This window comes from Neofelis nebulosa, chromosome 8 (assembly GCF_028018385.1).
Source record: "Neofelis nebulosa isolate mNeoNeb1 chromosome 8, mNeoNeb1.pri, whole genome shotgun sequence".
Taxonomy (NCBI): Eukaryota; Metazoa; Chordata; class Mammalia; order Carnivora; family Felidae; genus Neofelis; species Neofelis nebulosa.
Genome location: NC_080789.1, coordinates 83,373,977 through 83,400,623, shown reverse-complemented (window position 1 = coordinate 83,400,623; position 26,647 = coordinate 83,373,977). Strand labels below are relative to the sequence as shown.

General features: G+C 39.2%; 1 protein-coding gene across 14 annotated transcripts in view; it reads right to left on the bottom strand.

Annotated features, from left to right (window-relative positions):
• Positions 1–26,647, bottom strand: part of LMNTD1 (lamin tail domain containing 1) — a 485,471-nt gene that overhangs the window by 411,366 nt on the left and 47,458 nt on the right. The window contains exon 2 of one of the 14 annotated variants that reach the window (XM_058743306.1): positions 257–407. The exons of the other annotated variants lie outside the window; for them this stretch is intronic. The gene's annotated coding sequence lies outside the window, so the exon portion shown is untranslated. The remainder of the gene's footprint in view (positions 1–256; positions 408–26,647) is intronic. 14 annotated transcript variants of the gene reach the window in all.

Sequence of the window (26,647 nt, the reverse complement as noted above, 5' to 3'; positions counted from 1 at the left end):
AATGCTAAGCATAACAGATGCTCGGTAGGGAAATATGTTCAAAATAGCTAGAAAGTAGCTCTCCAATAATGTTGACAATGCAAGATTATTGCAATATTTGCAAAAGAGAATTGCAACAAAAGAAGACCTGCATATTTAATTCATTAGCTTTAATTTCTCCCTGAATATCAAGGGATTAAATTCATTTGCATCAGGCTTTGGTGGTAATCCGAAGAATTTATTAGCTCCTCTCCAGCATTGTTTTAACAGTACTTACTGTTTTCTTTCTAGATGTTCTGAGATTTTAACCTCGTAGGTTCCAGGAAGTTTCAGCAGAATATCAAGGTAAAATCACCATTCTTTCAGGCTTGGACTCCTGGGGCAGCTACAGCCAGGTTTGTTGTGGGTTGTCCCAGGCAGCAGCTGTGCTGTTACAAGGGAATGTTCTCCATTTAACTGGGCATGGTCTACTGCATTAGTTATATGAGTAAATAACAGGCAAGGGTGTATTGTATGAAAGTTTGTGCTTGACTGGCTCAAGTATACTTATTATAATAGATTTTAAAATATTCAGATGACATATGCTTACAAAAGCATGGTGGTAATTATAAAATCTATGGTCTATTGTGCCGATCACTACCTATCTTCCTGACTACCATCTTTGTTCTAAGAAGGATGACCATTTTAAGATAAAAGTTCCAGGTCTGTAGGATGCATGATGTGAAAAATTGTTTTCATGATTGTTTATCAATTCTACTCTCTTACAGACACTAATTTTCTGACTCATCACAGCTTTTTATTTTTCCCTTTAAAGGAGTTCTACCATATTGTACATTAAGCTTTCATTATGTTGATGTTTTTCACAGTTTTATTTTACATTTAACTTCCTATCATTGTTGTATCCTTGAGTTGTTGGTTTGCATGACAGCATTTACTCCAGTACAGATAAGAAGCACATGCATTTCAGCACTCCTGAGAAGTAAGGTTTTAATGACAATGGTAATTCCAAAGCAAGGATTTCAAAACTTACAAATGACCTAATGGCACTAGAAAAATATTCTATTTACAGCCCATGCTGCATATATAACAATTTGGTATTTATTTCTCTTTCTTATGACAAGGAAATGAGCCCCTTGTTTATTATAAGAAAAACAGTAGCTGTCTATAATTAAAGACCATATTTCTTGATTCAAACCTGAACATCGAAATTGATAACTCTTAAATAAAAAATTCCAGCTACTGCCTACCCTTTAAAAAAAATTTCTTCACATAAGTGGCATGATTTAAGATTGGCTCATTCCTGTCCAGTTTGCTTGCAATATTCAAAAGCAGCAATAATATTTGCTTTCTTAATGCAAAGGACTGCATCCAGGTATTGTCCTCAAAATCATCAAATCTGTTTATGCAGATTTATCTGTCTAGGTTCTTGCCTCTAAATGCATTTGAATCAGAGCTACTCATAGTACTGACATATTTTATGTTTGCAGATTAGATTACTCTGCTGTGCTGTTAAAAATTCATCTTCAGTAAAATGAGATAGGATGATTTCTAATCTTTTATGTTCAAACTTTCTATGTTGTTGAATTCTCCAAGGAAATGGGAATCATTTCCTATGGTAGTATTTTTTTATGGTTTACAAGCCTCAAAATGTGGAGTTCTTTCTTAATCATTTCTGCAGTAATGACTGAGGCCTTTTGCTGTCATTTACAGAGGAAATGTAGTTGGTATTGGGACCCAAGAGAGCACAAGTTGAGACAAGTACAAACAAATTGAAAGAGAAATACTAGCAATGTCCTAAGAAGCAGAAACTGTCTAATTCTCTGTTGTTATTAAATTAAAAGTGATATGAACTAATGAAAGCAGCAAATCTAGGTGCAACGTGAATATGGGATTAAAAACATACAAAGGGGAAAATAAGAAGTCCTTCCATCAAGGTTGCAATATGATGAGATATCACCATTTTCAGAAGCTGAACTTCCAAAGAAACACACAGTCCCACTGGTGTTTTCACAGAAAGTTGTTTTGGGAAAGAAGGAAAAAGAAAACTGTCAATATTCTAGCAATAACTGAGGTTCCTGTGTTATGTACACAGGAGATTCAACTGAACAGGAGGATGAATGAGAGAATAGAGGTTTTCATATCTATATATACATACATTAGCTTAAAAAATTAACAGATTCACTATCCAGTTTTTTGTATTATTTTCATAGTTTTATTATAAATATAAATACATATGAGATATATTCTCCCAGATGTACACCAAATTCTTCGTGGTGACTACTTCTGGGAAATGACATTGTGGAGTGAGAAATGGTGGAGGACCTCCACTTTTTAATTTGTAGAATTCAGTATTATTTTTTTCTGTGCATGTATTTTATGCAGTAAAATGTATATCTCTTTCCTTTGAAATTCATAAATAGAAGCTATCATATATCCTGGAGTTAAAAAACAAAAACAAACCTATCCTGGCCATCCATACTAAGAATTAATTTGTGCTGAGCTAAACCCTTGTGACAAGTTTAATAACTAAGACTTCTCAACTTTAGTTATTTAGTGGCTATTTTCTCTAGAACAAATTATTTTAAAGTGAAATTCTAACGTAATATGGGCAGGCAGTATATTGTTTCTAATGTTACTGCCCTTTTTTATTAATAAAAATGCAGCCTAGCATTAAACTTAATCACTGCCTGCCAGGGGATACATAATCACAATACAGGATTTACCAATTTCCCCAAGAGCTTGATATAGGCAGGCTGCCTCAGGGATTTCTTTCACTTTCCATGTTTGCATTTCCTGTAGGATACAAGTGATAGAAAATACACATATATGGACACAGAGTCTAAAGGACTCACAGTTCATAATATTCCGGTTATAGGGTGAGCCAGAGATTAAGCTGCTGTAAGCAGTGGCTTCTATTTTGACACTCCCTCCTAAATCCTGTCACCTCTCAAAAATAATCATCACATCTTCTGTTTTGATGCCAGCCATAGCCCTGGTCATTTAATATACATCTCATATAAACTATATCTAAAATGTAATTCACTGGACTCTCATCCTTTGTGAAATGTTGCAGGTAGGATTTTCCAGGAAATAGATTCTAAAACAGAAGTTTGCACACAGGATGTTACAGGATGTGTTCATGGGGGTCAACATCTATACAAATGTGAAGGAAGTCAGATTGCACAGAGAAAGCAATTGGGCTGCATGGGAGTTCCAACAGAGGCTCATTCAATCTTATGGTGACCTCTGCAACTAGAATGGCCATGTAAAATTGTCCCAAGTTAGAGCAAGGTTAGACATTAGTCTCCTGAGTAGACTAGGCTTTAGATGCAGGCAGGGGCAGTACATTGGGAAAAATGGCTCTTTTCAGCCCAGCACTGTCACCAGAGAAGGGATACTCAGCTGTAAGAAGTCTGCCATCATACTCCCAACAGCTGGAGGAGTTAGTGCTTCCATCCAGAAGGGTGGAGCTGACCAATGCTCCACAGGGGCCAGCACGTTAAATATACCAACCTCTTTCTAAAAGAGCAGTTGGGGGGCGCCTGGGTGGCGCAGTCGGTTAAGCGTCCGACTTCAGCCAGGTCACGATCTCGCGGTCCGTGAGTTCGAGCCCCGCGTCAGGCTCTGGGCTGATGGCTCGGAGCCTGGAGCCTGTTTCCGATTCTGTGTCTCCCTCTCTCTCTGCCCCTCCCCCGTTCATGCTCTGTCTCTCTCTGTCCCAAAAATAAATAAAAAGCGTTGAAAAAAAAATTTTAAAGTAAAAGAGCAGTTGGCACTTACCAGAATAAATCATTTAACTGAGACTCTTCTGTTTGGTTCATTTGTACATTCTTTTTTTCTTTTTAATGTTTGTTTATTTTTGAGAGAGAGAGAGAATGTGAGCGGGGGAGGGCAGATAGAGAGAGGACACAGAATCTGAAGCAGGATCCAGGCTCTGAGCTGTCAGCACAGAGCTAGATGAGGGGCTCGAACTCACGAACTACAAGATCATGACCTGAGACAAAGTTGGATGCTTAACCAACTGAGCCACCCAGACATCCCCTTTTGTACACTCTTAATATGGACCATACATAAATATCCTCTAGTTTATTTATTCATTAATTCATTCAGTTTGTTTTAATCTAATAACTAGGTGTTGAGTACCTACAATATGCCAAGTATTTCTTAGCTCTGGTGATACAGAAATGGATATGGCATAGTTCAGAAGAATGATCGTCATGTTATAAAATATTTATTGAATTTTTACCACACGCCAGGTTCTGTGAATTTCATTTAATTCTCTAACAACCTTGTAAATTACATTCTATTTTTATCCCCATTTTTCAGTTGGGAGGACTCATGATTAGGGGGGTTTAGTAATTGTTCCAAGGTCATTCTGCTAATATGGTTTGGAAGAGGGTTTAAACCCCAATAGAATAACTTCAGAACTGGAGCTCCTAACCACCAAGCCTGGAAAGTTGGAGAAAACATCCTGAAGGATGTAATACTGAGAGCAATTTGGGTGATGATTAGGATTATCAAGGTTAAACTGCATTCTCGGCAGAGAGCTACCACTAACAAAACAAAGAAGTGAAGTGGAACCACAAGCAGTCCAAGATTACTAGAGCATAAAAGTGCAAGGCAGGGAGTGGCAGGAGGTGAAATGGAGGTGGAGATAGGGGCCAGGTCACAGTGAGCCTACTATGCCATGCTAAAGCTTAATCCTGAAGGACAGGAAACCATCCAAGGGTTTAAAATAAGGAAAAAGAAAGTATAGAATTTGTGCCTCAAAAGATTTCTCGCTTTGGTGGAGGATTCAGGGTGCAGTGACATGCTGAAGACATGTGAATTAGTTGTGGAGGAACTGGCTGGGCAGTTGGATATTTGAACCTGAAGTGCAGATGAGGGTGAGGGCTAGATATAGTTTAGTGACTTATCAGAATGTGAGTAGTAACTAAAACCATAGGGTTAATATGATATTATGGAAGTTTTCTACATTGAGTGTTGAAAATAAGAACAGGAGACTGAGTACCAAATCTTATGGAAGGGTAAGCAGAGAAGAGTTTACAAAGGGCTGGAGACAGGGGAAGTGCCCAGTATCAGTGAGAGAGAGACAGCAAGAACCTTACAAGAGCTTTGCAATGAAAAGAATAGTCCCCAGTGCCAAAGGCATAGGATAAATCAGATAATTTTAGTGCTGGAAAGTGCTATTGGGGTTTGGCAATATGTGAGCCATTGGTGACTTTGCCAAGAGCACCTCTTGGAAGTGAAGAGGGTAGGAGCCTTATTGCCCTGAGTTGGCAAGGTGAATGGGAAATAAAAGGGTGGAACTTAACGTGGTGTTGATAATTCATTCAATAAGGTAGAAAGGAAATGAACACAAAATGGGGACCCAATGTCAGAGGGACATTGCTTTAAAAAAAATCCCTACACTCAGAGAAATACAAATCAAAACCACAATGAGCTACCACTTCATACCTGTCACAATAGCTAAAATTAACAACAAGTGTTAGTGATGATGCAGAAAAATTGTTAGTAGGAATGCAAACTGGTGCAGCCACTCTGGAAAACAGTATGGAGTTTGCTCAAAAAGTTAAAAATATAACTACCTTAGATCCAGCGATTGCACTACTAGGTATTTACCTAAAGGATACAAATATACAGATTTGAATGGGTACATGTACCTCAATGCTTGTAGCAGCATTAACAATACCAAAGTACAGAAGAGCCCAAATGTCTACCGACTGATGAATGCATAAAGAAGATATAGTATACATACACAATGGAATATTATTTGGCCATCAAAAGAAATGAAATCTTGCCATTTTCAATGAATTAGATGGAGCTAGAGTGCATTATGCTAGGCAAAATAAGTCAGGCAGGGAAGAAAAATACCATATAATTTCAGTCTTATGTGGAATTTAAGAAACAAAACAGATGAACATATGGGAAGGGGGAATAAAGAGAGAGGGAAACAAACCATAAGAGACTCTTTATGATAGAGAACAAATTGAGGGTTGCTGGAGGGGAGTTGGGTGGGGGGAATGGGCTAAATGGGTGATGGGCATTACGGAGGACACTTGTGTTGAACACTGGGTGTTATATGTAAGTGATGAATCACTAAATTCTACTCCTGAAAACAATATTATACAATATGTTAAGTAGCCAGAATTTAAGTAAAAATTTGAAAAAAATAAAAATAATCCATCAATCAATCCCTAGACAACTAATATATGTCAGATGCTAGGAAGACAGAAATGACTGAGATCTCATCCCTCCCTTCAAGGGATTCATAATTTAGTTCAGGAGATAGAAACACAAACAGCTACAGTAAAATGTGATGACAGTGGAAACAGCAGTATGATAAGAGAACAGCAGGAAGAGGCAAAAGACCCTGAATTTACTTAGACTTCAAGGAAGTAAGTGAATTAGCCGAAGATCAACAGATGATCAGCAGAAAATTGAACAGCTGTGGAACAGCATGGAGGAGGAGTGTAAAAGACGGGCATCATTTATTGAAATGAATGTTCAGTGTAGATGAGTGCAAGACACTGGTGGAAGCAAGAGATGATGCTAGAAAGGTAAAACTGAGTTCAAATCACAACATACTTTGTTTACCACATTAAAGAGTTGGGCTTATTCTGCTAAGCGATTGAGGAGCTTACTGAAGAGCTTTAAGCAGACCAAGTAATATGAAATATTGTTTTAAAAGCTGGTAAGAGAGAAGAGGGTGGCTTTGGAGGAAGCAACTCAAGAGTTAGGAAGACCAGTTATGAGACCACCGTCATTTATGATGAGGGAGTGACTAATATAGCAAGGATGGTAATGAAGAGGAGGGACAGATTTGAAAAAAAAAAAAGAAATAGAATTAATACAATATGATTATGCTGATTTGGGGCAAGAGAAGGAAAGGAACAACAAAAAGATCATTCCAGATTTCTGAATTGGTGGCTGGATAGATGTCACTAGAATTAACTGAAACAGGGATGCCTATGTCACCCATTGGGTGGCTCAGTCGGATGAGCAAGTAACTCTTGATTTCAGCTCAGGTCATGATCTTACAGTCATTGGATAGAGCCCTACATCAGGTTCTGTGCTGAAAGCTCAGAGCCTGCTTGGGATTCTCTCTCTCCCTCTCACTCTGCCCCTCCTCCCCTCTCATGCACATTCTCTCTATATATATATCAAAAGAACACAAATAAACATTTGTTTTAGACCCTCGAGAAAGTGAGGATAGAAGGAACACACTTAAACATCATAAAAGCCATTTATGAAAAGCCCACAGCTAATATCATCCTCAATGGGGAAAAACTGAGAGCTTTCACCCTGAGAGCAGGAACACAACAGGGATATCCACTCTCACTGCTGTTGTTTAACACAGTGTTGGAAGTGCTAGCATCAGCAATCAGACAACAGAAGGAAATCAAAGGCATCAAAATTGGCAAAGATGAAGTCAAGCTTTCACTTTTTGCAGATGACATGACACTATACATGGAAAACCCGATAGACTCCACCAAAAGTCTGCTAGAACTGTTACATGAATTCAGCAAAGTCACAGGATACAAAATCAAAGTATAGAAATCGGTTGCATTTTTATACACCAATAATGAAGCAACAGAAAGACAAATAAAGAAACTGATCCCATTCACAATTGCACCAAGAATCATAAAATACCTCAGAATAAACCTAACCAAAGATGTAAAAGATTTGTATGCTGAAAACTATAGAAAGCTTATGAAGGAAATTGAAGAAGATACAAAGAAATAGAAAAATATTCCATGATCATGGATTGGAAGAATAAATATTGTTAAAATGTCAATACTACCCAAAGCAAGCTACACATTCGATGCAATCCCAATCAAAATTGCACCAGCATTCTTCTTGAAACTAGAACAAGCAATCCTAAAATTTGTATGGAACCACAAAAGATCCCAAATAGCCAAAGTAATACTGAAGAAGAAAACCAAGTGGGAGGCATCATAATCCCAGACTTTAGCGTCTACCACAAAGCTATAATCATCAAAGCAGTATGGCATTGGCACAAAAACAGACACATAGACCAATGGAATAGAACAGAGACTCCAGAATTGGACCCACAAATGTATGGCCAACTAATCTTTGACAAAGCTGGAAAACTGACAGTCTCTTTAACAAATGGTGCTGGGAGAACTGGACAGCAACATGCAGAAGAATGAAACTAGGCCACATTCTTACACCATGCACAAAAATAAACTTAAAATGGATGAAGGAACTGAATGTGAGACAGGAAACCATCAAAACCCTAGAAGAGAAAGCAGGAAAAAACCTCTCTGACCTCAGCTGCAGCAATTTCTTACTCATCACATCTCCAAAGGCAAGGGAATTAAAAGCAAAAATGAACTATTGGGACCTCATGAAGATAAAAAGCTTCTGCACTGCAAAGGAAACAGTCAACAATACTAAAAGGCAACCGACGGAATGGGAAAAGATATTTGCAAATGACATATTGGATAAAGAGCTAGTATCCAAAATCTATAAAGAACTCATCAAACTCCATACCCAAAAAAATAAATAATCCAGTGAAGAAATGGGCAGAAGACATGAATAGACACTTTTCTAAAGAAGACATCCAGATGGCCAACAGGCACATGAAAAGATGCTCAACGTCACTCCTCATCAGGTAAATACAAATCAAAACCACACTCAGATACCACATCATGCTGGTCAGAGTGGCTAAAATGACATATCAGCAGACTATAGATGCTGGAGAGGAGGTGGAGAAACAGGAATCCTCTTGCACTGCTGGTGGGAATGCAAACTGGTGCAGCCGCTCTGGAAAACAGTGTAGAGGTTCCTCAAAAAATTAAAAATAGATCTACCCTATGACCCAGCAATAGCACTGCTAGGAATTTACCCAAGGGATATAGGAGTGCTGTTGCATAGGGGCACTTGTACCCCAATGTTTATACCAGCTCTTTCAACACAGCCAAATTATGGAAAGAGCCTAAATGTCCATCAACTGATGAATGGATAAAGAAATTGTGGTTTATATACACAATGGAATACTACTTGGCTAAAGAAGATGTGGTTTGGAGGGGGTAGTCAAGATGGTGGAACAGCATGAAAGCTTTTTGTGTGTCTTGCATCCATGAAACACAGCCAGACCAACATTAAACCATCCTTCACACCTAGAAAACTGATTGGAGGATTAACACAACAATCTGCACAACCTGAACGACAGAATTCAACAGGTATGCAGCCCAGAGAGGTGAAGTTGGGGAGTGAGAAGCCGCAGCAGACAGGGAGCTGCTTTTGCAGGTGGAGAGAGGACAGAGACAGGGGCGGGAGGAGAATACGGGAAAAGCACCCCTCCCCAAAAGCAGCTGGAGAGAAAGTGGAAAATTGGAAACAGCCACAGGAGCTAAACTAAAAAGGGAGAAAGGAGAAAGGAGAGGGTTTAAACTCCATTAAGACTGTAAACAAGGGGAGAGCAAAGGCTGCAACCCCACAGCTCAATACCTGGCAGTGCTCTGGTGGGAAGGGTGAATCCCCAGGAGCAGAGTGGGGTCCGGGAGGTTCTCAGGCCACACGGGGAAAGGGAAAAGCAGTTCCACTGCTGGAAGGACATTTGGTAGAGACTATTGAAGCCACCTGGTCCCAGCAGACCCCAGAAAATGGCCACATTCACTGGTGCTGGAACAAGGTCGTTAAGGATGAAGCCTGGTGCCAGACGTGTGTTGTGATTTTCCATAATTCCTGAAACGCTGCTGCTACCCTATCTCACAAACTTTTTCTGGGGCAGGCTGGCACCTGGCCGCAGTCTTGGGGCACTGGCAGCAGCAGGGTCCATCAAGCATTCCTGGGGGCATCCAACATTCAGCCACTGCTCGGTGAGACCCTCCCACAGAGGGGAGAAATGCGTCAAAGCCCCAGTCTTTCAGAAGTAAGGGACCGGGGAAAACAGATGCATCTGAGACAAAACTAGGGAGAGAGGTACTGCCTGGGGCTTGGTAACGGACAGTGAAAAAGCGGGGAGTGTTTGAAAGCTGAAGACAGAGGACAGGTGCGTGATTGCTGATTGGGGAGAACAGAGTTCTGATACTAGAGACTAGGTAGCTGGTGATGCCATTTTCACCACTCCCGCGCATGTGCATATGCACCTACAAGCACCCCAACACTCCATCCCAGTAGGCTAGCAGTGCCATATAGTGGAGAACAGAGTGGTTACACTGAGCCCCACCCAACTGGGCCAACCTCCCTCTTCAAGAACACAAGTCTCACCACCTGCTTAGTTCCTAGACTATAAAGCATTTCATAGTCTGATTTCTAGGGGAAAACGAAGTAATTTCAGTCCTATTTCAATCTGTTAGCAGGTCCATCTATTCAATTTTCTTTTTTTTTCTCTTTTTCATTTCTTTTCTTTTTCTTGAATACAGAAAGAGAAAAAAAATCATTTTTATTTTCAATTTTTATTAAAAGTATTTTTCTTTAATTTTTTTCTACTATATTCTTTAATTTTGTGTAAATTTTTTTCAAATTCTATTTTACTTTCATTTCATTTTAGTCTACTTCAGTGTATTTATTTTTTTCAAATTCTGAAACGATTTCCATTTTTTTATTCCCCCTTTTTTTCTCTAATCTATCAAACCACTTTCAACACCCAGACCAAAACATACCTAGGATCTAGCATAGTTTATTCAATTTTGTGTGTGTGTTTTTCATTTTTTCATTTTAATATTTTTTAATTTTAATATTTTTAATTTTTTCTACATTAATTCACTTTCTCCTTTCAAAATGACAAAATGAAGGAAGTCACCCCAAAAGAAAGAGCACGAAGAAACAACAGCTAGGGATTTAACCAACACCAATACAATCAAGATGTCTGACCCAGAATTTAGAATCATGATAATAAGAATACCAGCTGGAGTTGAAAATAGACTAGAATCCTTTTCTGTGGAGATAAAAGAACTAAAAACTAGTCAGGATGAAATAAAAAATACTATAACTGAGTTGCAATCATGGATGGATGCCGCGGTGGCAAGGATGAATGAGGCAGAACAGAGAATCAGCGATATAAAGGACAAAATTATGGAGAATAATGAAGCAGAAAAAAAGAAGGACATTAAGGCAAAAGAGCACAATTTGAGAATTAGAGACATCAGTGACTCATTAAAAATGAACAACATCAGAATCATAGAGGTCCCAGAAGAGGAAGAGAAATAGGGTAGAAGGGTTATGTGAGCAAATCATAGAGAAGACTTTCCTAACCTGGGGAAAGACACAGACATCAAAATCCAGGAAGCAGAGGACCCCCATTAGATTCAACAAAAACCAACCATCAACAAGGCACGTCATAGTCAAATTCACAAAATACTCAGGAAAGGAGAGAATCATGAAAGCAGCAAGGGAAAAAAAGTCCCTAACTTACAAGGGAAGATGGATCAGGTTGGAGCAGACCTATCCACAGAAACTTGGCAGGCCAGAAAGGAGTGGCAGGATATATTCAATATGCTGAATCAGAAAAATATGCAGCCAAGAATTCTTTATCCAGCAAGGCTATCATTCAAGTTAGAAGGAGAGATAAAAAGTTTCCCAGACAAACAAAAATTAAAGGAGTTTGTGACCACTAAACCAGCCCTGCAAGAAATTTTAAGGGACTCTCTGAAGGGAGAAAAGATGAACATATAAATAAACAAACAAATAAATAAATAAATACCAAAAGCAACAAAGATTAGAAAGGACCAGAGAACACCACCAGAAACTCCAGTTCTACAAGCATCATAATGGCAATAAATTCCTATCTTTCAATACTCACTCTAAACGTCAACAGACTCAATGTTCCAATTAAAGACATAGGGTAATAGAATGGATAAGAAAACAAGATCCATCTATATGCTGTTTACAAGAGACCCACTTTAGACCTAAAGACACCTTCAGATTGAAACTAAGGGGATGGAGAACCATCTATCATGCCAATGGTCAACAGAAGAAAGCTGGAATAGCCATACTTATATCAGACAATCTAGACTTTAAAATAAGACTGTATCAAGAGATGAAGAAGGGCATTATGTCATAATCAAAGGGTCTACCCACCAAGAAGTCCTAATAATTGTAAACATTTATGCACCAAATGTGGTAGAACCCAAATACATAATCAATTAATCACAAATATAGAGAAACTGATTGATAATAATACCATAATAGTAGGAGACTTCAACACCACACTCACAACAATGGATAGATCATCTAATCAAAAAATCAACAAGGAAACAATTACTTTGAATGACACACTGGACCAGAAGGAGTTAACAGATATATTCAGAACATTTCATCCTAAAGCAGCAGAATATACATTCTTCTCCAGTGTACACGGAACGTTCTCCAGAATAGACCGTATGCTGGGACATAAATCAGCCCTCAACAAGTACAAAAAGATCAAGATCATACCGTGCATATTTTCAGACCACAACGCTAAGAAACTCGAAATGAACCACAAGAAAAAATTTGGAAACGTAACAAATACTTGGAGACTGAAGAATATGCTACCAAAGAATGAATGGGCTAACCAAGAAGTTAAAGAGGAAATTTAAAAGTACATGGAAGCCAATGAAAATGATAACACCAGAACCCAAAACCTCTGGGACACAGCAAAGGCGGTCATAAGAGGAAAGTATATAGCAATCCAGGCCTTCCTAAAGAGGGAAGAAAGATCTCAGATACACAACCTACCCTTATGCCTTAAGGAGCTGGAAAAAGAACAGCACATAAAACCCTAAACCAGCAGAAGACAGGAAATCATAAAGATTAGAGCAGAAATTAATGCTATCAAAACCAAAAAAACAGTAGGACAGATTACTGAAACCAGAAGCTGGTTCTTTGAAAGAATTAACAAAATTGCTAAACCACTAGCCAGTTTGATCAAAAATAAAAAGGAAAGAACCCAAATAAATAAAATCAAGAATTAAAGAGGAAAGATCACAACCAACACAGCAGAAATAAAAGCAATAATAAGAGAATATTATGAGCAATTACATGCCAATAAAATGGGCAATGTGGAAGAAATGGACAAATTCCTAGAAATATACACACTACCAAACCTGAAACAGGAAGAAATAGAAAATTTGAACAGACCCATAACCAGTAAGGAAATCGAATTAGTAATAAAAAATCTCCCAAAAAACAAGAGTCCAGGGCCAGATGGCTTTCCAGGGGAATTCTACCAAACATTTAAGGAAGAGTTAACACCTATTCTCTTGAAACTGTTCCAAAAAATAGAAATGGAAGGAAAACTTCCAAACTCTTCCTATGAAACCAGCATTACCTTGATTCCAAAACCAGAGACCCCACTAAAAAGGAGACCAATTTCCCTGATGAACATGGATGCAAAAATCCTCAACAAGATATTAGCCAACTGGATCCAACAAGACATTAAAAAAATTATTCACCACGACCAAGTGGGATTTATACCTGGGATGCAGGGCTGGTTCAATATTCTCAAAACAATTAATGTGATTCATCACATCAATAAAAGAAAGGACAAGAATCATATGATCCTCTCAATAGATGCAGAGAGCATTTGACAAAATGCAGCATCCTTTCTTGATAAAAACCTTCAAGAAAGTAGGGATAGAAGGAGCATACCTTGAGATCATAAAAGCAATATATGAACGACCCAACGCTAATATCATCCTCATTGGGGAAAAACTGAGAGCTTTCTCCCTAAGGTCAGGAATAAGGCAGGGATGTCCACTCTCACCACTGTTATTCAACATAATATTGGAAGTCTTAGCCTCTGCAATCAGACAACACAAAGAAATAAAAGGCATTGAACTTGGCCAGGAGGAGGTCAAACTTTCACTCTTTGCAGAGGACATGATACTTTATATGGAAAACCCTAAAGGTTACACACACACACACACACACAAAAGCTGCTAGAACTGATTCATGAATTCAGAAGTTTCAGGATATAAAATCAACACACAGAAATTGGTTGCATTCCTATACACCAATAATGAAGCAACAGAAAGAGAAATCAAGGAATCAATCCCATTTACAATTACACCAAAACCCATAAAATACGTAGGAATGAATCTAACCAAAGAGGTGAAAAATCTATACACTGAAAACTATAGAAAGCTTATAAAAGAAATTGAAGAAGACACAAAAAAAATGGAAAAAGATTCCATGCTCATGGATTGGAAGAACAGATATTGTTAAAATGTCAATACTACCCAAAGCAATCTACATATTCAATGCAATCCCTATCAAAATAACACCAGCATTCTTCACAGAGCTAGAACAAATAATCCTAAAATTTGTATGGAACCAGAAAAGACCCTGAAGAGCCTAAGCAATCTTGAAAAGGAAAACCAAAGCAGGAGGCATCACAATTCCGGACTTCAAGCTATACCACAGGCTGTAATCATCAAGACAGTATGGTACTGGCACAAAAACAGACACTCAGATCAATGGAACAGAATAGAGAACCCAGAAATGGACCTACAAACATATGGCCAACTAATCTTTGACAAAGCAGGAAAGAATACCCAATGGAATAAAGACAGTCTCTTCAGCAAGTGGTGCTGGGAAAACTGGACAGCGACATGCAGAAGAATGAACCTGGACCACTTTCTTACACTATACACAAAAAGAAACTCAAAATGAATGAAAGACCTCAATGTAAGACAGGAAGCCATCAAAATCCTTGAGGATAAAGCAGGCAAAAACCTCTCTGATCTTGGCCGCAGCAACTTCTTACTCAACATGTCTCCAGAGGCAAGGGAAACAAGAGCAAAAATGAACTATTGGGACCTCATCAAAATAAAAACTTCTGCACAGTGAAGGAATCAATCAGCAAAACTAAAAGGCAACTGATAGAGTGGGAGAAGATATTTGCAAATTACATATCATATAAAGGGTTAGTATCCAAAATCTATAAAGAACTTATCAAACTCAACACCCAACAAACAAATAATCCAGTGAAGAAATGGGCAAAAGACATGAATAGACACTTCTCCAAAGAAGACGTCCAGATGGCCAACCGACACATGAAAACATGCTCAACATCACTCATCATCTGGGAAATACAAATCAAAACCACAATGAGATACCAACTCACACCTGTCAGAATAGGTAACATCAACAACTCAGGCAACAACAGATGTTGGCGAGGATGCAGAGAAAGAGGATCTCTTTTGCATTGTTGGTGGGAATGCAAGCTGGTGCAGCCACTCTGGAAAATAGTATGGAGGTTCCTCAAAAGACTAAAAATAGAAATACCCTACTACCCAGCAATTGCACTACTAGGTATTTATCCAAGGAATACAGGTATGCTGTTTTGAAGGGACACATGCCCCCCAATGTTTATAGCTGCACTATCAAAAATAGCCAAAGTATGGAAAGAGCCCAAATGTCCATCGATGGATGAATGGATAAAGAAGAAGTGGTATATATATACAATGGAGTATTTCTTGGCAATCAAAAAGAATGAAATCTTGCCATTTGCAACTATGTGGATGGAATTGGAGGTTATTATGCTAAGTGTAATTAATCAGTCAGAGAAAGGCAAATATCACATGACTTCACTCCTATAAGGACTTTAAGAGAAAAATAGATGAACATAAGGGAAGGGAAACAAAAATAATATAAAAACAGGGAGGGGGACAAAACATAAGAGACTCATAAATATGGAGAACAAACAGAGGGTTACTGGAGGGGTTGTGGGAGGGGGAATGGGGTAAATAGGTAAGGGGCACTAAGGAATCTACTCCTGAAATCATTGTTGCACTATATGCTAATTTGGATGTGAATTATAAAAAAATAAAATAAATAAAACAAAAGAAAAGAAAAGAAAAGATGCGGTTATACATACAATGGAATACTACTTTGCATTGAGAAAGAATGATATCTGGCCATTTGTAGCAACCTGGATGGAACTGGAGGGTATTATGCTAAGTGAAATAAGTCAGGCAGAGAAAGACAGATACCATATGTTTTCACTCATATGTTGATGCTGAGAAACTTAACAGAAGACCAGGAGGGAGTGGAAGGGGAAAAAGGTTACAGAGAGGGAAGGAGGCAAACCAAAAGAGACTCTTAAATACTGAGAACAAACTGAGGGTTGATGGGGAGTGGGGGAGAGGGGAAAGTGGGTGATGGGCATTAAGGAGGGCACCTGTTGGGATGAGCACTGTGTATTTTATGGAAACCAATTTGACAACAAATTATATATAAAAAAACACATTTGTTTTAAAAAAGAATTAACTGAAGCATAGAAACTATAACAATGTTCTAAAGGTTATCAAATATAATGAGTTTGATCCTGAGATGCCCATGTGCCATCCAAGAGCACAAACATCCAAATACCCAGCACAATGAATGTGTAGAGCGAGAGGATGGGTGGAATTTGGAAATACAAATTCAATGGATGGTAGTTAAATCAGGATAATGAACAGAGAAAGAAGAGAAGGGCCTGAGGACAGCACCCTGGAAAATACACCTGTAAGGGGCTATATAAAGGGGAAATATTTGGAACAGCCATTTTTGAAAATAAGTGGGAGAAAAGGCCAGGGAAAAGTATTGAGATTATTATTATTTCTTAATTTTTTTAAATGTTTATTTATTTTTAGAGAGAGAGGCAGAGCACGAGCAGAGGAGGGAGAGAGAGAGAGAGAGACAGGGAGACATAGAATCCGAAGCAGGCTCCAGGCTCTGAGCTGTCAGCACAGAGCCCGATGTGGGGCTCAAACCCCTGAACTGTGAGATCATGACCTGAGCCAAAGTCGGACACCCAACAGACTAAGCCATCCAGGTGCCCCAAGTATTGAGATTATTAAACAGCATTGAGCTTGGCCTGAAATGGAAAATTTACTTCTGTAGGGGTTCTATCCATAGGGCTGTATGAGTTTACATAGCAATTTTAGGCAACCCAAAAGAATAGGTGAATTGACCATAGTAGGAAGTTTTCTGGGCATATAAGTCAGAGGGAGGCAATGTCAAAAGATTTGAAGGCACACATTTTTTCTGTTGTAAAAACAATAAAAGTACATTTTGGGAAATAGGAAAAATCTTCACATTTCCTCCATCTACACAGCTCATGTCTTGATTAGCTTATTGCCTTCTATATGATGTACATAATTGCAACCATGGTTTACATATAATCACCTATACTTTTATTTTCTTTCTTTCTTTTTTAATGTTTATCTATTTTTGAGAGAGAGAGAGAGAGCACAAAGAGGGGAGGGGCAAAGCAAGGGGGACAGAGGATCTGAAGCAAGCTCTGTGCTGACAGCAGTGAGTCTGATGTGGGGATCTAACTCACGAACCTGAACTACAAGATCATGACCTGAGCCAAAGTTGGAAGCCCAACCAGGTGAGACATACAGGTCCCGCTATCCTTTCATTTTAATTAAACATTATAATATAAGCATTTTCCATGTTGTAGAATAACTATTATAATTAATCAATGGGTTCATAATAAGTGATTGAAATAACAATTTTGGAATACTCTGGATCACAGATCAAGATCCTCATTTTTGTGAAACTAAAGAGGAGGATTGCAAAACATCAGCTAAATTACCAGGAATAAAGAGGGAAATGACTCATTTTTGTCTTACTGTTAGACACCCAGGGCATTCTGATTTCTCTTGTTTTGATGGTGCAACCATCACTCTTCCCTTTTGCCAACTGCATTCCTCAACCATTTGAAATTGGGAATATTAACATAAGTTTGTTCAGTGTACAGATCAAGGTCTGTAAGTGCAAGAGTTATATTAGATGGTTCTTCCTCCACCCTCAGAACCGGGCCTTCTTTTTACAAGTGTATTGAGAAGATACTCGATATATTCTTATCCTAAATACAAGATAAGAAAGTTATAAAATTTCATTTGTTCTCATTTCTCTACCCTCTTGTTTTCTCCTTGTTGGAAAAGATTGGTTTTTAAGTCTGTTGAAAGACTAGATGATTTAGTGCAGTAAGAATTTATTTTACCTTTTTTGCTGAACCCCTGAAGTCTTCCCTGGCAAGCATGGATCCAAAGACACATGAAGAAAAATTCTCATTGTTCAAGTTAGAATTAAAGATGTGCTAAAATTGTCAAAAATCAAAATACATACTAAGAATCTTGAACCTGTATTTATGATGGTGAGTACTGTGTTAATGGGTCTTTAGAAACATGGTCTTGATCTATCATCTGGAGTATCCCCAAATTGAAAGTAATTATAACTGTAATTACATAAAATTTGTATTATATAAAAGCTATGTTACAACATCAAAACTGCTTCCATTATAATGCTAAATTATACTGTTAAAATAATCAATGATCATATGTAAACTATGGTTGCAATTATGTACATCATGTGGAAGGCAATACACCAATTCAGACATGAGTTGTGTAGATGGTGGGAATATGAGGATTCTCCACCTCTATTTTCCAAAATGTAGTTGTACTGCTTTTACAATGAAAAGAAAATTCGTCTATGCTTGGCACAACTAGGAAATATGTAAAGCACATTCAGTAGATATGATCCTGTACCATGAGAGTTTATAAGTCTTTTCTACTCTAATGACCTTCAGATCTGCTCTACTTCGAAAATCAAGCCCTGAACCCTGTCACTCACTGTCTGGAACAGCTAAGACTCTGAAATCTTAAATCCTGTATTCCATCCTCAGACCACAGTGGCCTGTCTTTCTAGCTTTTTCATGTCTTTACCACGATACCAGCTTCTCAACATCATTGAGACCTCTAGCTCTCTCAGTCTCACTTTATTACTGGAAGACCCCATTTCTCCTCCCTTCACCTTGCCAGATCCTTGACTCTTCAATTCCATCCTGGATGACTGATACTCTTTTCATATTCTTTTGTCTAAATTCCAAGGTATATATATTTTCCCCCACAGATGCATTATACTGGAAAAACATCTAATCTTACAGGTCTGAACCCCAATCAGGAGGCAACTTTGACCACTACATAGGCAGACATTGGTAACTACCTCCTCCATATCCTTCTTCTTTACTAGAATCTGATTTTCTTTTGCATACTATATGCATAGCCTAAGATTACTCTCTTAAAAATAGAGCTAACTCTTTTTAGATGTAAATGAGATATACTCAGTAGTCATCTGCATAGGTGTTCCAGAAAGCTCTTTACAGGAAGCTGACTCTTTTGGAAGATGTGCTCCTTTGGGCCTTTCTCATTTTTTCCCTCTTCATGCCTTTAACCTGAGATATAATGGCTGGAGCTTCAGCAGAAGTTTTACAACCATGAGGAAACCTGCATGCTAGGGATAGTGGAACAGAAACCTAGAAGGAGCTTGGGCACATTTTATTGTATAATTATGTATAATTATTGTATTGTATAATTATGTGTTGTATAATTATGTATTGTATAATTATAACATGGACTTTTTTACATGAAAGAAAATAAACCTCTATTTTTTGAAGTCATTGCTATCAGGTAATTGTTACTAACTTGGCAATTCCTAATAAATACACTTTCATTCATTCACTCATTACCATGTATTTGCTGCCTGCTTATTTTAACATCAACCTTATGTTAGAATTTAGGTAACAGTCCGGAAGATGGCGGCGTAGGAGGACGCTGGGCTCACCGCGCGTCCTGCTGATCACTTAGATTCCACCTACACCTGCCTAAAGAACCCAGAAAACCGCCAGAGGATTAGCAGAACGGAGTCTCCGGAGCCAAGCGCAGACGAGAGGCCCACGGAAGAGGGTAGGAAGGGCGGCGAGGCGGTGCGCGCTCCACGGACTGGCGGGAGGGAGCCGGGGCGGAGGGGCGGCTCGCCGGCCAAGCAGAGCCCCCGAGTCGGGCTGGCAAAAGCGGAGGGGCCGGACGGACTGTGTTCCCACAGCAAGCGCGACTTAGCGTCTGGGAGGTCAGAAGTTAACAGCTCTGCTCAGAAAGCGGGAAGGCTGGAGGACAAAGGGAGGGAGAGCTGCTGAGCCCCCGGACGGCAGAGCTCAGCTTGGCGGGGAACAAAGGCGCTCGCCAGCGCCATCTCCCCCGCCCATCCCCCAGCCAAAATCCCAAAGAGAACCAGTTCCTGCCAGGGAACTTGCTCGCTCCGCGCAAACACCCAACTCTGTGCTTCTGCGGAGCCAAACCTCCGGCAGCGGATCTGACTCCCTCCCGCTGCCACAGGGCCCCTCCTGAAGTGGATCACCTAAGGAGAAGCGAGCTAAGCCTGCCCCTCCCGCCCCCGTGCACCTTGCCTACCCACCCCAGCTAAGACGCCAGCTCCCCAGCACCACAAGCCTGGCAGTGTGCAAATAGACCAGACGGGCCACACCACCCCACAGTGAATCCCGCCCCTAGGAGAGGGGAAGAGAAGGCACACACCAGTCTGACTGTGGCCCCAGCGGTGGGCTGGGGGCAGACATCAGGTCGGACTGCGGCCCCGCCCACCAACTCCAGTTATACACCACAGCACGGGGGAAGTGCCCTGCGGGTCCTCACCACTCCAGGGACTGTCCAAAATGACCAAACGGAAGAATTCCCCTCAGAAGAATCTCCAGGAAATAACAACAGCTAATGAACTGATCAAAAAGGATTTAAATAATATAACAGAAAGTGAATTTAGAATAATAGTCATAAAATTAATCGCTGGGCTTGAAAACAGTATACAGGACAGCAGAGAATCTCTTGCCACAGAGATCAAGGGACTAAGGAACAGTCACGAGGAGCTGAAAAACGCTTTAAATGAAATGCAAAACAAAATGGAAACCACGACGGCTCGAATTGAAGAGGCAGAGGAGAGAATAGGTGAACTAGAAGATAAAGTTATGGAGAAAGAGGAAGCTGAAAGAAAGAGAGATAAAAAAATCCAGGAGTATGAGGGGAAAATTAGAGAACTAAGTGATACACTAAAAAGAAATAATATACGCATAATTGGTATTCCAGAGGAGGAAGAGAGAGGGAAAGATGCTGAAGGGGTACTTGAAGAAATTATAGCTGAGAACTTCCCTGAACTGGGGAAGGAAAAAGGCATTGAAATCCAAGAGGCACAGAGAACTCCCTTCAGACGTAACTTGAATCGATCTTCTGCACGACATATCATAGTGAAACTGGCAAAATACAAGGATAAAGAGAAAATTCTGAAAGCAGCAAGGGATAAACATGCCCTCACATATAAAGGGAGACCTATAAGACTCGTGACTGATCTCTCCTTTGAAACTTGGCAGGCCAGAAAGGCTTGGCACGATATCTTCAGTGTGCTAAACAGAAAAAATATGCAGCCGAGAATCCTTTATCCAGCAAGTCTGTCATTTAGAATAGAAGGAGAGATAAAGGTCTTCCCAAACAAACAAAAACTGAAGGAATTTGTCACCACGAAACCAGCCCTACAAGAGATCCTAAGGGGGATCCTGTGAGACAAAGTACCAGAGACATCACTACAAGCATAAAACATACAGACATCACAATGACTCTAAACCCGTATCTTTCTATAATAACACTGAATGTAAATGGATTAAATGCGCCAACCAAAAGACATAGGGTATCAGAATGGATAAAAAAACAAGACCCATCTATTTGCTGTCTACAAGAGACTCATTTTAGATCTGAGGACACCTTTAGATTGAGAGTGAGGGGATGGAGAACTATTTATCATGCTACTGGAAGCCAAAAGAAAGCTGGAGTAGCCATACTTATATCAGACAAACTAGACTTTAAATTAAAGGCTGTAACAAGAGATGAAGAAGGGCATTATATAATAATTACAGGGTCTATCCATCAGGAAGAGCTAACAATTATAAATGTCTATGCGCCAAATACCGGAGCCCCCAGATATATAAAACAGTTACTCATAAACATAAGCAACCTTATTGATAAGAATGTGGTCATTGCAGGGGACTTTAACACACCACTTACAGAAATGGATAGATCATCTAGACACACAGTCAATAAAGAAACAAGGGCCCCGAATGATACATTGGATCAGATGGACTTGACAGATATATTTAGAACTCTGCATCCCAAAGCAATAGAATATACTTTCTTCTCGAGTGCACATGGAACATTCTCTAAGATAGATCATATACTGGGTCACAAAACAGCCCTTAATAAGTTTACAAGAATTGAAATTATACCATGCATACTTTCAGACCACAATGCTATGAAGCTTGAAATCAACCACAGGAAAAAGTCTGGAAAACCTCCAAAAGCATGGAGGTTAAAGAACACCCTACTAACGAATGAGTGGGTCAACCAGGCAATTAGAGAAGAAATTAAAAAATAGATGGAAACAAACGAAAATGAAAATACAACAATCCAAACGCTTTGGGACGCAGCGAAGGCAGTCCTGAGAGGAAAATACATTGCAATCCAGGCCTATCTCAAGAAACAAGAAAAATCCCAAATACAAAATCTAACAGCACACCTAAAGGAAATAGAGGCAGAACAGCAAAGGCAGCCTAAACCCAGCAGAAGAAGAGAAATCATAAAGATCAGAGCAGAAATAAACAATATAGAATCTAAAAAAACTGTAGAGCAGATCAACGAAACCAAGAGTTGGTTTTTTGAAAAAATAAACAAAATTGACAAACCTCTAGCCAGGCTTCTCAAAAAGAAAAGGGAGATGACCCAAATAGATAAAATCATGAATGAAAATGGAATTATTACAACCAATCCCTCAGAGATACAAACAATTATCAGGGAATACTATGAAAAATTATATGCCAACAAATTGGACAACCTGGAAGAAATGGACAAATTCCTAAACACCCACACTCTTCCAAAACTCAATCAGGAGGAAATAGAAAGCTTGAACAGACCCATAACCAGCGAAGAAATTGAATCGGTTGTCAAAAATCTCCCAACAAATAAGAGTCCAGGACCAGATGGCTTCCCAGGGGAGTTCTACCAGACGTTTAAAGCAGAGATAATACCTATCCTTCTCAAGCTATTCCAAGAAATAGAAAGGGAAGGAAAACTTCCAGACTCATTCTATGAAGCCAGTATTACTTTGATTCCTAAACCAGACAGAGACCCAGTAAAAAAAGAGAACTACAGGCCAATATCCCTGATGAATATGGATGCAAAAATTCTCAATAAGATACTAGCAAATCAAATTCAACAGCATATAAAAAGAATTATTCACCATGATCAAGTGGGATTCATTCCTGGGATGCAGGGCTGGTTCAACATTCGCAAATCGATCAACGTGATACATCACATTAACAAAAAAAAAGAGAAGAACCATATGATCCTGTCAATCGATGCAGAAAAGGCCTTTGACAAAATCCAGCACTCTTTCTTAATAAAAACCCTTGAGAAAGTCGGGATAGAAGGAACATACTTAAAGATCATAAAAGCCATTTATGAAAAGCCCACAGCTAACATCATCCTCAATGGGGAAAAACTGAGAGCTTTTTCCCTGAGATCAGGAACACGACAGGGATGCCCACTCTCACCGCTGCTGTTTAATATAGTGCTGGAAGTTCTAGCATCAGCAATCAGACAACAAAAGGAAATCAAAGGCATCCAAATTGGCAAAGATGAAGTCAAGCTTTCGCTTTTTGCAGATGACATGATATTATACATGGAAAATCCGATAGACTCCACCAAAAGTCTGCTAGAACTGATACATGAATTCAGCAAAGTTGCCGGGTACAAAATCAATGTACAGAAATCAGTTGCATTCTTATACACTAACAATGAAGCAACAGAAAGACAAATAAAGAAACTGATCCCATTCACAATTGCACCAAGAAGCATAAAATACCTAGGAATAAATCTAACCAAAGATGTAAAAGATCTGTATGCTGAAAACTATAGAAAGCTTATGCAGGTAATTGAAGAAGATATAAAGAAATGGAAAGACATTCCCTGCTCATGGATTGGAAGAATAAATATTGTCAAAATGTCAATACTACCCAAAGCTATCTACACATTCAATGCAATCCCAATCAAAATTGCACCAGCATTCTTCTCGAAACTAGAACAAGCAATCCTAAAATTCATATGGAACCACAAAAGGCCCCGAATAGCCAAAGTAATTTTGAAGAAGAAGACCAAAGCAGGAGGCATCACAATCCCAGACTTTAGCCTCTACTACAAAGCTGTCATCATCAAGACAGCATGGTATTGGCATAAAAACAGACACATAGACCAATGGAATCGAATAGAAACCCCAGAACTAGACCCACAAACGTATGGCCAACTCATTTTTGACAAAGCAGGAAAGAACATCCAATGGAAAAAAGACAGTCTCTTTAACAAATGGTGCTGGGAGAACTGGACAGCAACATGCAGAAGGTTGAAACTAGACCACTTTCTCACACCATTCACAAAAATAAACTCAAAATGGATAAAGGACCTGAATGTGAGACAGGAAACCATCAAAACCTTAGAGGAGAAAGCAGGAAAAGACCTCTCTGACCTCAGCCGTAGCAATCTCTTACTCGGCACATCCCCAAAGGCAAGGGAATTAAAAGCAAAAGTGAATTACTGGGACCTTATGAAGATAAAAAGCTTCTGCACAGCAAAGGAAACAACCAACAAAACTAAAAGGCAACCAACGGAATGGGAAAAGATATTTGCAAATGACACATCGGACAAAGGGCTAGTATCCAAAATCTATAAAGAGCTCATCAAACTCCACACCCGAAAAACAAATAACCCAGTGAAGAAATGGGCAGAAAACATGAATAGACACTTCTCTAAAGAAGACATCCGGATGGCCAACAGGCACATGAAAAGATGTTCAACGTCGCTCCTCATCAGGGAAATACAAATCAAAACCACACTCAGATACCACCTCACGCCAGTCAGAGTGGCCAAAATGAAGAAATCAGGAGACTATAGATGCTGGAGAGGATGTGGAGAGACGGGAACCCTCTTGCACTGTTGGTGGGAATGCAAATTGGTGCAGCCGCTCTGGAAAGCAGTGTGGAGGTTCCTCAAAAAATTAAAAATAGACCTACCCTATGACCCAGCAATAGCACTGCTAGGAATTTATCCAAGGGATACAGGAGTACTGATGCATAGGGGCACTTGTACCCCAATGTTTATAGCAGCACTCTCAACAATCGCCAAATTATGGAAAGAGCCTAAATGTCCATCAACTGATGAATGGATAAAGAAATTGTGGTTTATATACACAATGGAATACTACGTGGCAATGAGAAAGAATGAAATCTGGCCTTTTGTAGCAACGTGGATGGAACTGGAGAGTGTGATGCTAAGTGAAATAAGCCATACAGAGAAAGACAGATACCATATGGTTTCACTCTTATGTGGATCCTGAGAAACGTAACAGAAACCCATGGGGGAGGGGAAGGGAAAAAAAAAAAAAAAGAGGTTAGAGTGGGAGAGAGCCAAAGCATAAGAGACTGTTAAAAACTGAGAACAAACTGAGGGTTGATGGGGGGTGGGAGGGAGGGCAGGGTGGGTGATGGGTATTGAGGAGGGCACCTTTTGGGATGAGCACTGGGTGTTGTATGGAAACCAATTTGACAGTAAATTTCATATATTAATAAATAAATAAATAAATAAATAAATAAATAAATTTAAAAAAAAAAGAATTTAGGTAACAAAAGAAAAAATATAAGAATAGTTTTATAGTAAAAATATATCTCTATTTCATCTATTTAAGGAAAGATGGATATATCTTAAAAATTAAGATTAACTTCATGGCAATATAGGATATACAATGTATAGTATATACATTAAAAATGTAGGCAATAAGTACTGAGGATTTTCAAAGATGGCAGAGGTGATCTGTGAGCTACAGGGGTTGAGAAAGAAAGTGATGAGACTTGAGTTGAACCCCCACCCCCCAAAAAAAAGGATGGGGATTGGGTTAAAGCATTTCTCCTCATGCTACAAGAAAAATTATGAGCAAAGGATCAGAAAGGAAAGTAAAAACCATAAATTCAGGAGGTACTAAAGACCAGTGGCTGGCTGGACTGATTCTGCTGTGAGTCCTTAAGTAAGATAGTCAGCCTCTCTCTCTGTTCTGGAACTTTCCCTCCTTCAAAAACACCACATATTTATAGCAGGCTTGGGGATTGTTGGTTGAACTCTGTACAACACTCTCAGTGGCACAGGAGTTTTATGATAGTAGAATATTGACCTTTCCTCATAAGGTTATAAGAATATGAGGATAACAAATTATGTGGGATTAATATTTCATAGCCCTTCGTCTTCATGTCTTAAATGGTCAGCCAATGCCTATGGTGCTTGTGCTGAATGAAATAACTCTTCGTGGTGTACTTTATCAGGTCCTCCCTGATGTGGTAGGAACTGCCTGTGGCTTCATTTTTCTCAGTGAGTGTGCCTTACTGTTTTTGTCCTGTTGTGCTGTATTGGCTAATGTATCATGTTGTCACCAAAGGTTTCGTTGTAATACTTTACCAAATGTCATAACCAGAATACATTCCTCTTCCTATAATCACAGTTCAGAATTCCTATAATCACAGTTCAGAAAGCTACACTGGCAATTCAGTCCCTTAAGTTACCTATAGGCAGTATTTAACCATCTATGCACCACTGATATAAGAAAATCACTCAGTGCAGTAAAAACCAATACATTTCTATTTCCCCATTTTCTCCCCAGTACAGATCCTAACATGCCTCTAAGCCTCCAGTTAACTGACCCTTCTCCTCTGTACTTTCTTTTCTCATGAATCAGTTCCTGTTTCTCCAAGTCTTTAATGATATTAAATGGTGTTTCTCAGATTTCTTCTACAGTC